Consider the following 11661-nt stretch of genomic DNA (forward strand, 5'->3'; position numbering starts at 1 on the left):
CTCACTTTGCCAGAACTCTTTAATTGGGTAGGAAGTCTATGCCACTGTCAATACACCAGCATTGGTCTATAGATAAAACTGAGGCTGTTTTTCCATCTCCTCCCTTCTTCCAAAAAACCATCTCCATAATCTTCCAAGGTACCCCAGATTGTGCACAGATGCTATCTTCCACAATGCTGCCTGGCTCCTCTTCCAAGTTTGGTCTTCTCTGTAGCCTCTACCTGACCTAGTGTACTATATTTACATGTTGAAAGGTTACAAGAATTTGAATGAAATGAGAGTCTAGTTAGAGGATAGTATAGTAAGGGGACAGTGTATTTTTCATGGTACACAGCAGGCCAACTGCAAGAGAACACTGTGTTAGATATTTTGTTCGTTTTTAGTTGATCACTCTTCATCCTGATAGTACATAAGTTCCACAAGTATAGCAGATACTTGTGTTTGGCTCATGGTTGAATCTCCAGTGCCCAGAACAAAGTCTCACACATAGTTGGTACTCAATTAAGTAAGTGGATGCACACATTCACTACATACTTGTTAAAATGAACCTGAGTAGAAGTGGCCATGTCTTTCAGGAGGTAGCAAGATCAATATGTGTTGTTCTCTTGAGTATTTTAATTTGTCTTTTGATGGATATTTCCAGCTCTGTTTTGTATTTATTTCAAACCAGCTGTTGTAGAACATAACTTTAGCTTTGTACAGGTGTGTTACATTTGTTTATGTTGCATTTGTTTAACTATGTAAAAAATGTGTTGCAATTGTTTTACCTTGCCTGCCCATTGGTCTAATAAAAAAACTGAATGACCAATAGTTAGGTAGTAGAGGGATAGGCAGGGCTGCCGGGCAAAGAGAATAAGTAGGAGGAGGAATTCAGGCTTGAGGAGAAAGGAACAAGGGGAGAGAGCAAGGGAGAGAGAGAGGGAGACGCCCGAGGCCAACCAGATGCGGAGGAAGCAGAAAAAGTAGGACATACAGAATGAAAGTAAGGTTTAAAAGCCCCGAGGCAAGATATAGATGAAGAAAAACAGATTAAAATGAGTTATAAGAGCTAGTGGGCCAAGCATAAGATAAGGTCGAGCATTCATAACTAATACTAAGTCTCCATGTCATGATCTGGGGGCTGGCAGTCTGAGAAAGCCTGTTAAAACCAGGACATAATATATTTTAGTGTTATCTGTATAAGACTTGGACTGGATCCAAATGTAGGTATTCTGCGTCCAGGAATAGTCAAACTACATGATACTGTAATTATAAGGATTTTGTATTCATTAAAAAAAATGCATGAATTTCCTCATTGTCTACACTACTAGTCTCCAAATACTCTCCAAGTGGTCACTATAGATCAAGTCATGTACTGGGTGACAGCAGGAATAAAACAATGAACAATACTGTCCTCTGACTTCCTAGAACTCATGGTCTAGGAATGAGACACATACTGAAGGAAAAGGAGGCCCGGGCTCTGTGGAATAGCACAGGAACCTTTTGCTGTACAAAACTCTGGCAGAGTGAGGAAGCTCAGACAGGAAATGACTTATTCTTGAGGGGAGGCAGAGAGATTGACACCAAACAAGATTGGCTTTGTTGCCATGGCGATGTGGGAACTGCGCCTCAATGGACAAATTCAGCAGGCAGAGAAGAGTTATTGGGGGGTATCTCAGGCAGAAAGGACAGTATTCAACACAAGCACAGAGATGGGAGATACCAAAGACCTTCTGAGAAAAAAAAAGTGAAGAAAAATTAAGCCTGTGTAGATAGGCACTGAACGCCAAAAACAATTACTTATTACATGTGCAGGTTATTGCTCTGGGAAAAATCTCTTTCCACCTGGTATTCCACAATGAGAATGCAGCTGATATCCAGGAGGGCACAGGACAGCATGAGGTGGGCAATATGCCTTCTAGCTCTGGCAACTCTTCTCAGTTTGTGCACACATACTGGTGCTGATGGAGGGATGCGTGCTGGTTTGAGAAATAATTTAGGCAATGCTCACATATGACTCTCCTCATCATGGTGGCCAATAACTGACAGGAAGCAGCTTCATGGAAAGGGGCTTTATTTTGGCTCATGGTTTGAGGGTTGATTCCATCCTACTGGAAAAGGCATGGATGCAGGATCCAGTTCACGGGCAAGGCAGTAAACTATGAGACTATTGCTCACATCTGGGCAGATCCGGATCCAGAGAAAGGAGGATGCTGGCACTCGTTTTTCCTTTTTCATTCAGTCTAGGATGGAAGAGTGCTGCCCACATTTAGAGCAGGTCTCCTCCCTCAATTATCCCAGGCTAGGCCCAAAGCTGTGCTTCACTAATACTATGGGCATTTCTTTTTGTTTGTTTGGGTTTTTGTTTTTTGGGTTTTTTGTTTTTGTTTTTTGCTATGGACATTTCTTATTTCAATCAAGTTTATAGTCACAATTTACTGTCACAACTTCAAAAATCCCATAGAGAGGTGGGATTTATTGGGGAATCATAAGTCTAAGTGCAGGCCTCCCTAGTCTAGGTATCTCTGCCTGGAACACCATATGAGTCTACAGCAGTGGTTCTCGGTCTTCCTAAGGCTGTGACCCTTCAATACAGTTCCTCATGTTGTGGTGACCTCCAAACATAAAATTATTTCATTGCTACTTCATAATTGTAATTTTGCTACTGTCGTGAGTTACAATGTAAATATCTGGTATGCAGGACATGTGATATGCCACCCCCAAAGGAGTCTCGACCCAGAGGTCGAGAACCACTGTTCTATAGGATCTCTGTTGACTTCTGACTCCCCAGCACCTCCCTGTCTCCCCAAAGAATCATTCTCCTCTCCTTTGGTTAGTTCTCCTGTTTGAACAGTTTCTCGGGCATCCTCTGAATCCTTCCACTCCGCCAGTTCTCTCCGTTTCTACAGAGAGTGAACATCTCTGCCTTGTGTTTATGTGGTTAGGTGGTAGACTTCCATTCCAGGCTGCTGCTGACATTCTCCTTTGGAAAAAACAAGCTCCTTCTGGAGACCTCCCCCCCCCCCCCCGCTTAAGCAAATCTACATGGAGAAACAATTGTCCCCATTGGTTTGTACTAGTCTGACTTCTAGACCTCACGATGCTAAAGGAGAAGCTCCTGCCCACCTCTTCGTGCCTTCAGACACACAGCAGAGCTGTGTCGTGCTAGAGTATGTCCTTTCTGTCTTCTTCCCCTGTGGGGAGCCCACAAGTATTACACAGGAAACATACAGGTGACAGATCTAATGGGCAAGCCACGGGAAGTGTATACATACTTTCCACCTGGAAAACTCATTTTTGCGGAGCTACAGGCACTTTGGATAAGTCACTGTCGCTTCTATAGAAATATTGTGAAGTCGTGGCATTTCTTCCTTCTATAGTATCCCAGCAGTGTATAAACCTGACTTTTCCTGTAGGGCAGCCAGATACCTCCCCTCATATCATGAAGCCATGGTGGGAAAAGAATTCAGTGAAATCTTTGTTCTCATGGCCAAAATCTACATAAAAATAGTCCCCCCCCACACACACACAAACTTTCTTTATTGACAGTGGTCACTGACAAGAAAGGAGCCTCATATAGGAGGTAACATGTCTACTCTAACAGCAGACTCAGGAAGGTGTAATCTACAGGTCTGCTCTGACTGAACAGGCTACTAATATTCTGGTTATTACCCTTCACCTTGGTTTCAAGTAACATAAGATCATAACCCAGGAAACTAACTGTTTAGGCAAGAAAAAGGCCTGGGTCACTAAAACTAGCTTCAGAGAGAAAAATTCTCACCTGGGCGTTCTGTGGGAGCCAAAAACAAGGTCCCTAGAAGAGGTTCCTTTTTAACTCAACCTGCCAGATGCTAATGCAAATCAAACCCATGGGTCAGTATAGCTACCGAAGCCAAAGGGGAACTTCACAGCCACGCCCCCTCTGAGACATAAGGGGCCTTCTTGCTAGAGCCACAGTTTTCTTTTGACTCTGTGAAAATGCAAACTTGATAGTATTGCTACCGCCTCTGGGATTGTTCACTTGCCTGTATGTCTATATAAACTGAAAGCTATGTGGAGATCACCCCTTTTTTACCCCTTATCCCTTACGCCTTATGCTCTTATGCTCGTCTTCCCCTAAGGAATAAAGAAACAGGCAGGAAAAACGTGCCTAAGTCAATCAGTTCATTCTACCCCTCAGATCCCATTCCCAAGCCAGTCTTCATGTGTCGTAGATGCCCAATTCTGACCCCTGAGAGAGTGCTGAGGCCGGTACTCTGCAGCTCCCAGTATTTTCCCATGTATAGTAAGTAGGTCCACCCTGTCTCCCATGGTTTAAGCCAGAGGATCTGTATTAGCATCAAATCCACAACCCTCCCTGGAACCACATGGAAGAGAGCCTTTCTTATTCCACTGCAGCTGTGGTGACCATCAGTGGTCACCAGGTCATCTGCCTCCACCAAGGAGAACTGCCCAAGGTGGGAGGAGACAAATTCCCAACCAAGTCCTCTGGCAACACTTGGATAGTCAGTCACATGAGCAAAGAATAAGGATCAGTTGAGTAGACCTTGTGTACCAGGAAAGAATATATTATTTCAATTAATTCTGGACTTTAAAAAAAACATGAAATAGGCATGACATCTCCATTTTTAAGAGAACAAAACTGAGGCATAGACTAAGCAACTAAATAGGTAGTAACCAGTGGTAACAGGATTGAAATGTGGGAGATTTGGCTCTAAAAGTTGTCCTTTGACAACCACACTATGCTGCCTTCTGAAATGGAGCACAAGAAGGAAATAAATAAAACAATCATTTTCTCATAAACATGTTAGTTTACTCTTTACCATAGCATATTTGGTAAGTTTCTGTTTATTACATATGCAATGATTTATGAAAATATACTTTTGCCTATGGAGGAGGTAGGAAAATGCCATTTTGTTTGAATTCTGACGTCAAACTACGTGGACTCACATCACTACTCTTCCGTTTCTAGTGATGTTAGTTTGCTTTGCGTTGCTCTGACAAACACTTGAGGTGCAGAGCTTAAAAAGAGGAGAAAATGTTTTGACTCACCATTCCTATGCACAGCGGACGACCCCACCCACTGCTTCGGGGCCTTGTGGCAGAGCAGAGCACACATCATGGCAGGGAGCACATGTTGAGCAAAGTTGCTCATTCCAGTGACCAGGAAGGTGGTCAGTCAGGGTGGAAGGGGCTTGGGGCTGGGGGTGGGGATGGGGGCGGGAGTATGGGGTGAAAGGGTCTGTGAGTTAGGGGAAAAAGAGAGAAAGATACTGTCTGTAGTTTCTTCAAGGATACGTCTCCAGTGGCATTGCTTCCTCTTACCTTAAAGATTTCATGAGCTGGGAACTGAGCTTCTCACACAGGAGTTTTAGGGAGATCATTCAGATCCAAACTGTAACACTAACTAAGTGACTTTTGGAGCATTATGTGATGTCTCTGTCATTCAGCTCCTTCATCTCTAAAATGGTTAGTAGCACACAGTGTTCTTTTCCACAAATTTTTTTTATGAAGACTGACTACTTAGTTGTCCTCAGGGCAAGGGACTTGATATTATTTCCACCATTACCATTATTTGTGTCTATCAGTAATGTCTATATAGGAGCAAGACCAAAAAAAGTCTAATTGAAAGACAGAAGAAGGGGGGCTGGAGAGATGGCTCAGTGGTTAAGAGCATTTCCTGCTCTTCCAAAGGTCCTGAGTTCGGTTCCCAGCAACCACATGGTGGCTCACAACAGTCTGTGGTGAGGTCTGGTGCCCTCTTCTGGCCTTCAGGCATACACGCAGAAAGAATATTGTATACATAATAAATAAAATAAATAAATAATTTTTAAAAAAAAGAAAAGAAAGACAGAAGAAGATGGTCTAAAACTGGATGAGTCACTCTGCAGTGCCATAAAAAGCTGGGTTTCTTTCGGACCGCAGCATCATCGGCAAGCTTTGTGCTGTTCTCCGTCCTCTGGCCTCAAGGCCATAACTTTTACAACCTCATAACTATGAGGTAGTGCCTGGGACTCTGAGCAGCTACGTCAGCAAGGAAGGAAGAAGGAAGACAGGAAGTTTGAGACTTTCTCTTAGGAGGGGCTCCACCTTTCTGAAAGTCCTCTGGGAGACCCGTCCAGAGTGCTTACTAGCCTAAAGGGGGTCAGATGCCCCTCTGCAGCTGCTGAAAAACGTGTCTGCCCTGGAGGAGGAGCAAACCGTGGTTAGCTCAGAACTATTGATTCTTAGGAACTGACAGAAGAGGAAGGAGGAGAGAACAGTTGTGTGGGACATAAACAAAGGTTGCTGTCTTGGTTTTACCGAGAAACCTCAGTAAGAGCTGAGACAGAAAGCAAAGGGTCCATTGCTGTGAGTGTACTGTGTCCTCTTAACGTGGTTTCGGTGGCTTTATTATTATTTGTCGTCTGTGTGTCTTTAAAGCCCTATCAGCAATCCTTCATGTGTTTATTATTATCTCCCCATAAGCAGATTCCAGAAGTAGAATTTAATTAGGCCAAAAGTTGTAAACTCCTGCCAAATGTGCCTTAATCTAATCACGTGGAAACAAACAAATTTGAATTGAGGAGCATTCATTGCTTATCTTTTTTTTTTAAGGTATCATTTTCATGAGACATTTGGAATAGATGAGGAACTGGTACCAATTAGAGATCGCAGGCTCAATGGATGCATCTGTCATCCTGGAGTGGTCACGGGGTTAGGAAAGCCTGCTAAAAAGAACATCGTTGAGACATTCAGCACAATCTCCATATTTGAAGTGACATTTGATAAGTGATGTTGCACCAAAGTTATATTTACTGAATAAGGTACCCATGCATACTTATATAAAGGAATATCTTTATTCTTAGACAAGGCTGAGTTAATTAGGGTACAAGGAGCATTGTACAAGGGCGCAATGATTCTATGACTTCCTGTCAGACGATCTTCGGTGATATTAATATCATGAAAATAAAACGTAAAATAATTAAAATTAGAAAATGTAGGTGAAAAGTAAACAGAGTTTAGTGCTGGGTGTTTTCAAAATAAGTTTAAGATGACACGTTATCAATATAATTTTGACTTTTGTTGGTTTGTGTCAATTTGTAAGCAATGTTATAAACAATTTCATTCTGGCACATTAATATGGAATTTTGTCTCAACTCTTTGCTACTTTAGAAGGTTAAAAACATTTTGATAAGTTACAACTACATTTTTATGTGTGTATTAGGTGAGTTGCATACTTACCATGTTCACTGCATAGTTGTTATTTTCAAATAATTGACTAATTAATTTTTGTTTATTAAGGTTTCAAGTTAGCCTACAATGTGATGGGTTTTATTATTACATTTTATGTATATAAGCCTATCCTTATCTGACTCAATTGTACTTTTTATTGAGTCTATTCAGTATGTTTATTAGCCTGTTGTGTTCTTTTTTATTTATGTTCATTTTTAAATTTTAAGTTACTAGTCTGGGTGTCTGTGGTCTCTGTAAACACACTGAGCTGTTTGAAGGAAGGACAGAAATGAGGTGGACTGACAGAATCTTTAGAACTTTTATTGACCCCTGATGTCTGTCAATGGTAACCCAAAGTCTTTGTGAACTGTTGAAGTGCTTTTTCCCATTTCAGTGTTAGCCAATTTCCTTCCTGTCTATGTCCCCACAACTCAGGTCCTTGCTTGTCACTGTAGCAATTCAAGCATTATGAAAAAAATGCCCGGATATTTCTAGAAGAAGGAAAGGCAAGATATGTGGTATCTCTGCCAAACTATGTTGGCTCAGTTCCTCCTGGTCCTTGCTCACAATGCCCAGGCAGGACACTGGCTGTCATACTATGGAGCAATTAGCTGAAGGGGCCCTGTGACTCTCATAATGTCGCAGTATTGTTGATGATGAAAAGAGGGACCTCGGTTGCTGAATACAGGAGACAGTACTGTGGTCCCGTTCTATCATCACTGTAAGAGAAAAGTTCTCCAACATTTTTGGAGTCTAGAACATCTGAAGAGGTAGTTATGAACACACAGGGGCAGACTCAGTGAAGTAGAATATGACATAGGCATCCTCATGCTTCCTGAGAGGTTCTGTAAGTTTGAGAGCGGTTATTCTCAATGGTTGAACTGTCAACTGCGTTGAAAGAATATCAAAAATTCTAGTTAAAAACTTATCAAGTGACTTTTAGACATAAAGCAAAGAAAAACAGCTTACAATTTACAATCCCAGAGAACCTAGACAGCAATACGACCCTGAGAGAGACATACATGGATCTAATCAACATGGGAAGTAGGAAAAGACAAGATCTCCTGAGAAAAATTGGAAGCATGGGGATCATAAGGGGAGGATAGAAGGGGAGGAGCGAGGAAGGGAGGAGAGCAGAGAAAAATATATAGCTCAATAAAAACAATAAAAAAAGAAAGAAAAAAATTATCTGTAACTTGTTAGGCCGTGTTTAGTGGATATCCCTGGGAGGCTTCCTTTTTCTTCTTGAAGCTAAATGGAGGAGAAGCAGATCTGGGGAAGAGGGAATTGTGTGAAGGCACTGGGAGGAGTGGAGGGAGGAGAAACTGTGGTCAGAATGCAAAGTATGAGACTAGCATAAAAGAAATAAAAACTTCCATCAAAGCAAATGAAATGGCTTGGTGGATAAAAGCACCTTGGACACAAGCTTAGAGACCTGACTTTGAGCCTCTGAACCCACAAAAAGGTGGAAGGAGAGTACCAAATCCACAAAGTTGTCTTCTGAACTAACTCCATGTGTGTGCCTAGGAAGTAACTGAGGTAATGCCATCTTTTCCTGATCTTACCCTGACTCCATTTCTGTCTGCTTAGGTGCTTTTCAGCCCCTAACCCACAATCAGTTATGTCCACCTTGACAACACATTGAACATGGCCCAAATTCGTAACCAAAATACCTGCTGAATGTATGGCCATAACAAGCGTTACTAGGTTCCTCTGACCTATACCTAGCAATGTCATTGTGATTTTTTTTTTCCCTTTAGAGAACATTCTATCCCCAAGCTTCAGTGTCAAGAGTCTTTCTGAGGGCTATACCCTATTTTGGTCACTGGCAATAAAGGACTCTAATTTGACCTATGTGTGTGGTCATCTGTGACTTTCTCACCTGGAGTACAGCATTCACACACACATTATTCACACGGACACACAACAATAATACATCTTTTTAAAAGGTAGAGGTTCAAATCCACCTTTTGAAGATGTCATTATCTAAAGTCTTTGCCTGACTTTCTTTTTCTTTAACAGAATGGAGATGAATAATTTTTAGAAGTCTTAGCTTGAATTCTTTTCTTTAATAGAATGGAAAAGAATAATTTCTAGAAGTAGTGGGCAAAATAAGTAATTTGAGAGCTGAGGTGGCCAAAAGGGAAATTAGAGCTCAAAAAGAGAAAGTATAGATCTAAGAGGATCTTTGCTCTGGCCTGGGCAGACAACTGTGAGCTAAGGATCCCAAATGCTTCTTTCCAGGATTCAATCATTGCTAAAAACAAACTTTAAAAAAAAAACCCGAGGGTCTTCAATTGGTCCACTCTAACATCTACCCCATCTATGACCCGCTGGAGTACATGAAGAGACTGGCCTTGTGGACCAAAACTACAGACTCTCCGTGACTTGGTGCAATGCAGGATGTCTGAGAGGAGTTTCGGTGAGGATCCAGTGATGATGGTGTGTCAAGGAGCTTGAGCTAGACCAGCGATTCATAGCAATGAACATTTTGTGGGTGGGGCTGATTGGGCAAAAGGTTGTGTGACTTGCCACAACACCCAGTGCCGCTAGGAAGAATGGTGGAGTATTGGAAAGATGGAGGAACGAGGTGATTTTGTGCAGTTTTGTTGTTGTTGTTGTTGTTGTTGTTTTGTTTTGCTCTCAATTGATTTGGGGGGGCATTGGGAGGAATGTTGCCGGGGTGAGAGGAAGAGATGGAGCAACTGGGAGGTGAGTGGGGGTGGGGTGCCTGATGCAAATTTCCCCCCAAAAAAAATCAATAAAAAAACCTGAGTATGCAAATACCAATGCTCACAAGAAAGTTTCCATGATTCTTCCCCTCTGAGGTAAAAATCCTTGGTTGAAAACCTGGCTTCATTGCCCACCATTTGTGGCACATGCCTTTAATCCTAGCACTCGGGAAGCAGAGGCAAGCAGATCTCTCTGAGTTTCAGACCAGCCTGGTCTACAGAGCAAGCTCCAGGACAGCCAAGGATACACAGAGAAATTCTGTCTCAAAAAAGAAAAGAAAAGAAGAAAAAAATAAAAAAGAAAAAAAAAGACAGGAAGAAAGAAATTAAAAAAGAAAGAAAAAGAACACATGACTTTATATCTGAGACCAGAATACCTCCTCGAGATATCAATCACAACTCCGCCTGTCTTGCCCCAGAGGTTATTCTCCAGCCTGTCTGTCTGAAACAGGAACAGAGAGGAAGAATGCAAGGTTGTTTCTCCACTTTGTTCCACTTCCTTCTTCCCCCACAGCTGGTGGCCAGTTTAAGAGCTCTTGAGGACTGGGGTAAGGGGTATGAGAAATGACAACCCTCTTAAAGAGCTGACATAGTTGAGCGTTCTGTGCCTGGTAGACATTCAAAGCTGGCTTTCTTGAGGTTTTTGGAGATAATTTGAAAGAGTACTCTTTATTCTACCTTACAGCTCATTTCACCAGATCTATGAGTTTCTATTCCAGTGGATAGCTTGTAGCCTACTTCCTCGTAGCTTGTAGCTACTCTCCTTCCATTCCCAGAAGTTGGAGTCTCTCTCTGAGTAGATCTCTTCTCTATGAGCTATATCTGATGCAGTGGAAAGGCTCATTCAGCCTGGTGACCCTACCAATTTCACTAAAGCCTATACCCTGTCGCCCCAGGCTGCGTTTCCTTCCTGGACCATTGTCCAGCAGCATCCTCTGGGTCTGGCAGCTGCAGAAAATGGTCCTTTTCGGATCCCTGGAAGGTGTCTTAGAAGTCTCAGGAGGAAGTGGTAGCTTTTCCTCAATAATCCTCCATAAGCAGAATGAGGACTCTCCTGAGTAACATTCCTCTTCATGAATCCTGTGGGACAGAATCAACTAACCTGGGTTCACAGGGGCTCACAGAGACTGAACTGACAATCAAGGAGTCTGCATGAGACTGCCCTAGGCTCTCTGCATATATGTGACAGTTGTGTAGCTTGGTCTCCTTGTGGGGCTCCTAATAGTGGGAGCAGGGGTTGTCTCTGACTCTTTTGCTGACTTTTGGTACCCTATTACTTATACTGGATCACCTTGTCCAGTCTTAACATAAGGCAAAGTGCTTAGCTTACTACAACTTGATATACCATGTTTTGTCGATAGACATGGGAGACCTGCCCTTTTCTGAAAAAGAAACAGAGGAGGAGTGGATGGAGGGAATAAAGGCAAAGGGATGAGGGATGGGGAGGAGAGGAGGGAGGGGAAGCTGTGGTCAGGGTGTGTGTGTGTGTGTGTGTGTGTGTGTGTGAGAGAGAGAGAGAGAGAGAGAGAGAGAGAGAGAGAGAGAGTTTCAGGTTTTACACTAGAGTCTTTGACCTAGTTGGAGTTGGGTTTTGTGTGGAGAAATAAGGGTCTAGCTTCATTCTTCTACACGTGGATACCTAGTCTTTCCCAGGCCCATTTATTGAAAACACTCTTTCCTCCTGTATATATTTTTGGTATTTTTATTGATTATCAGGTAGGTGCAATATCATGGG

This window comes from Myodes glareolus, chromosome 7 (genome assembly GCF_982192425.1).
Source record: "Myodes glareolus chromosome 7, mMyoGla1.1, whole genome shotgun sequence".
Classification (NCBI taxonomy): domain Eukaryota; kingdom Metazoa; phylum Chordata; class Mammalia; order Rodentia; family Cricetidae; genus Myodes; species Myodes glareolus.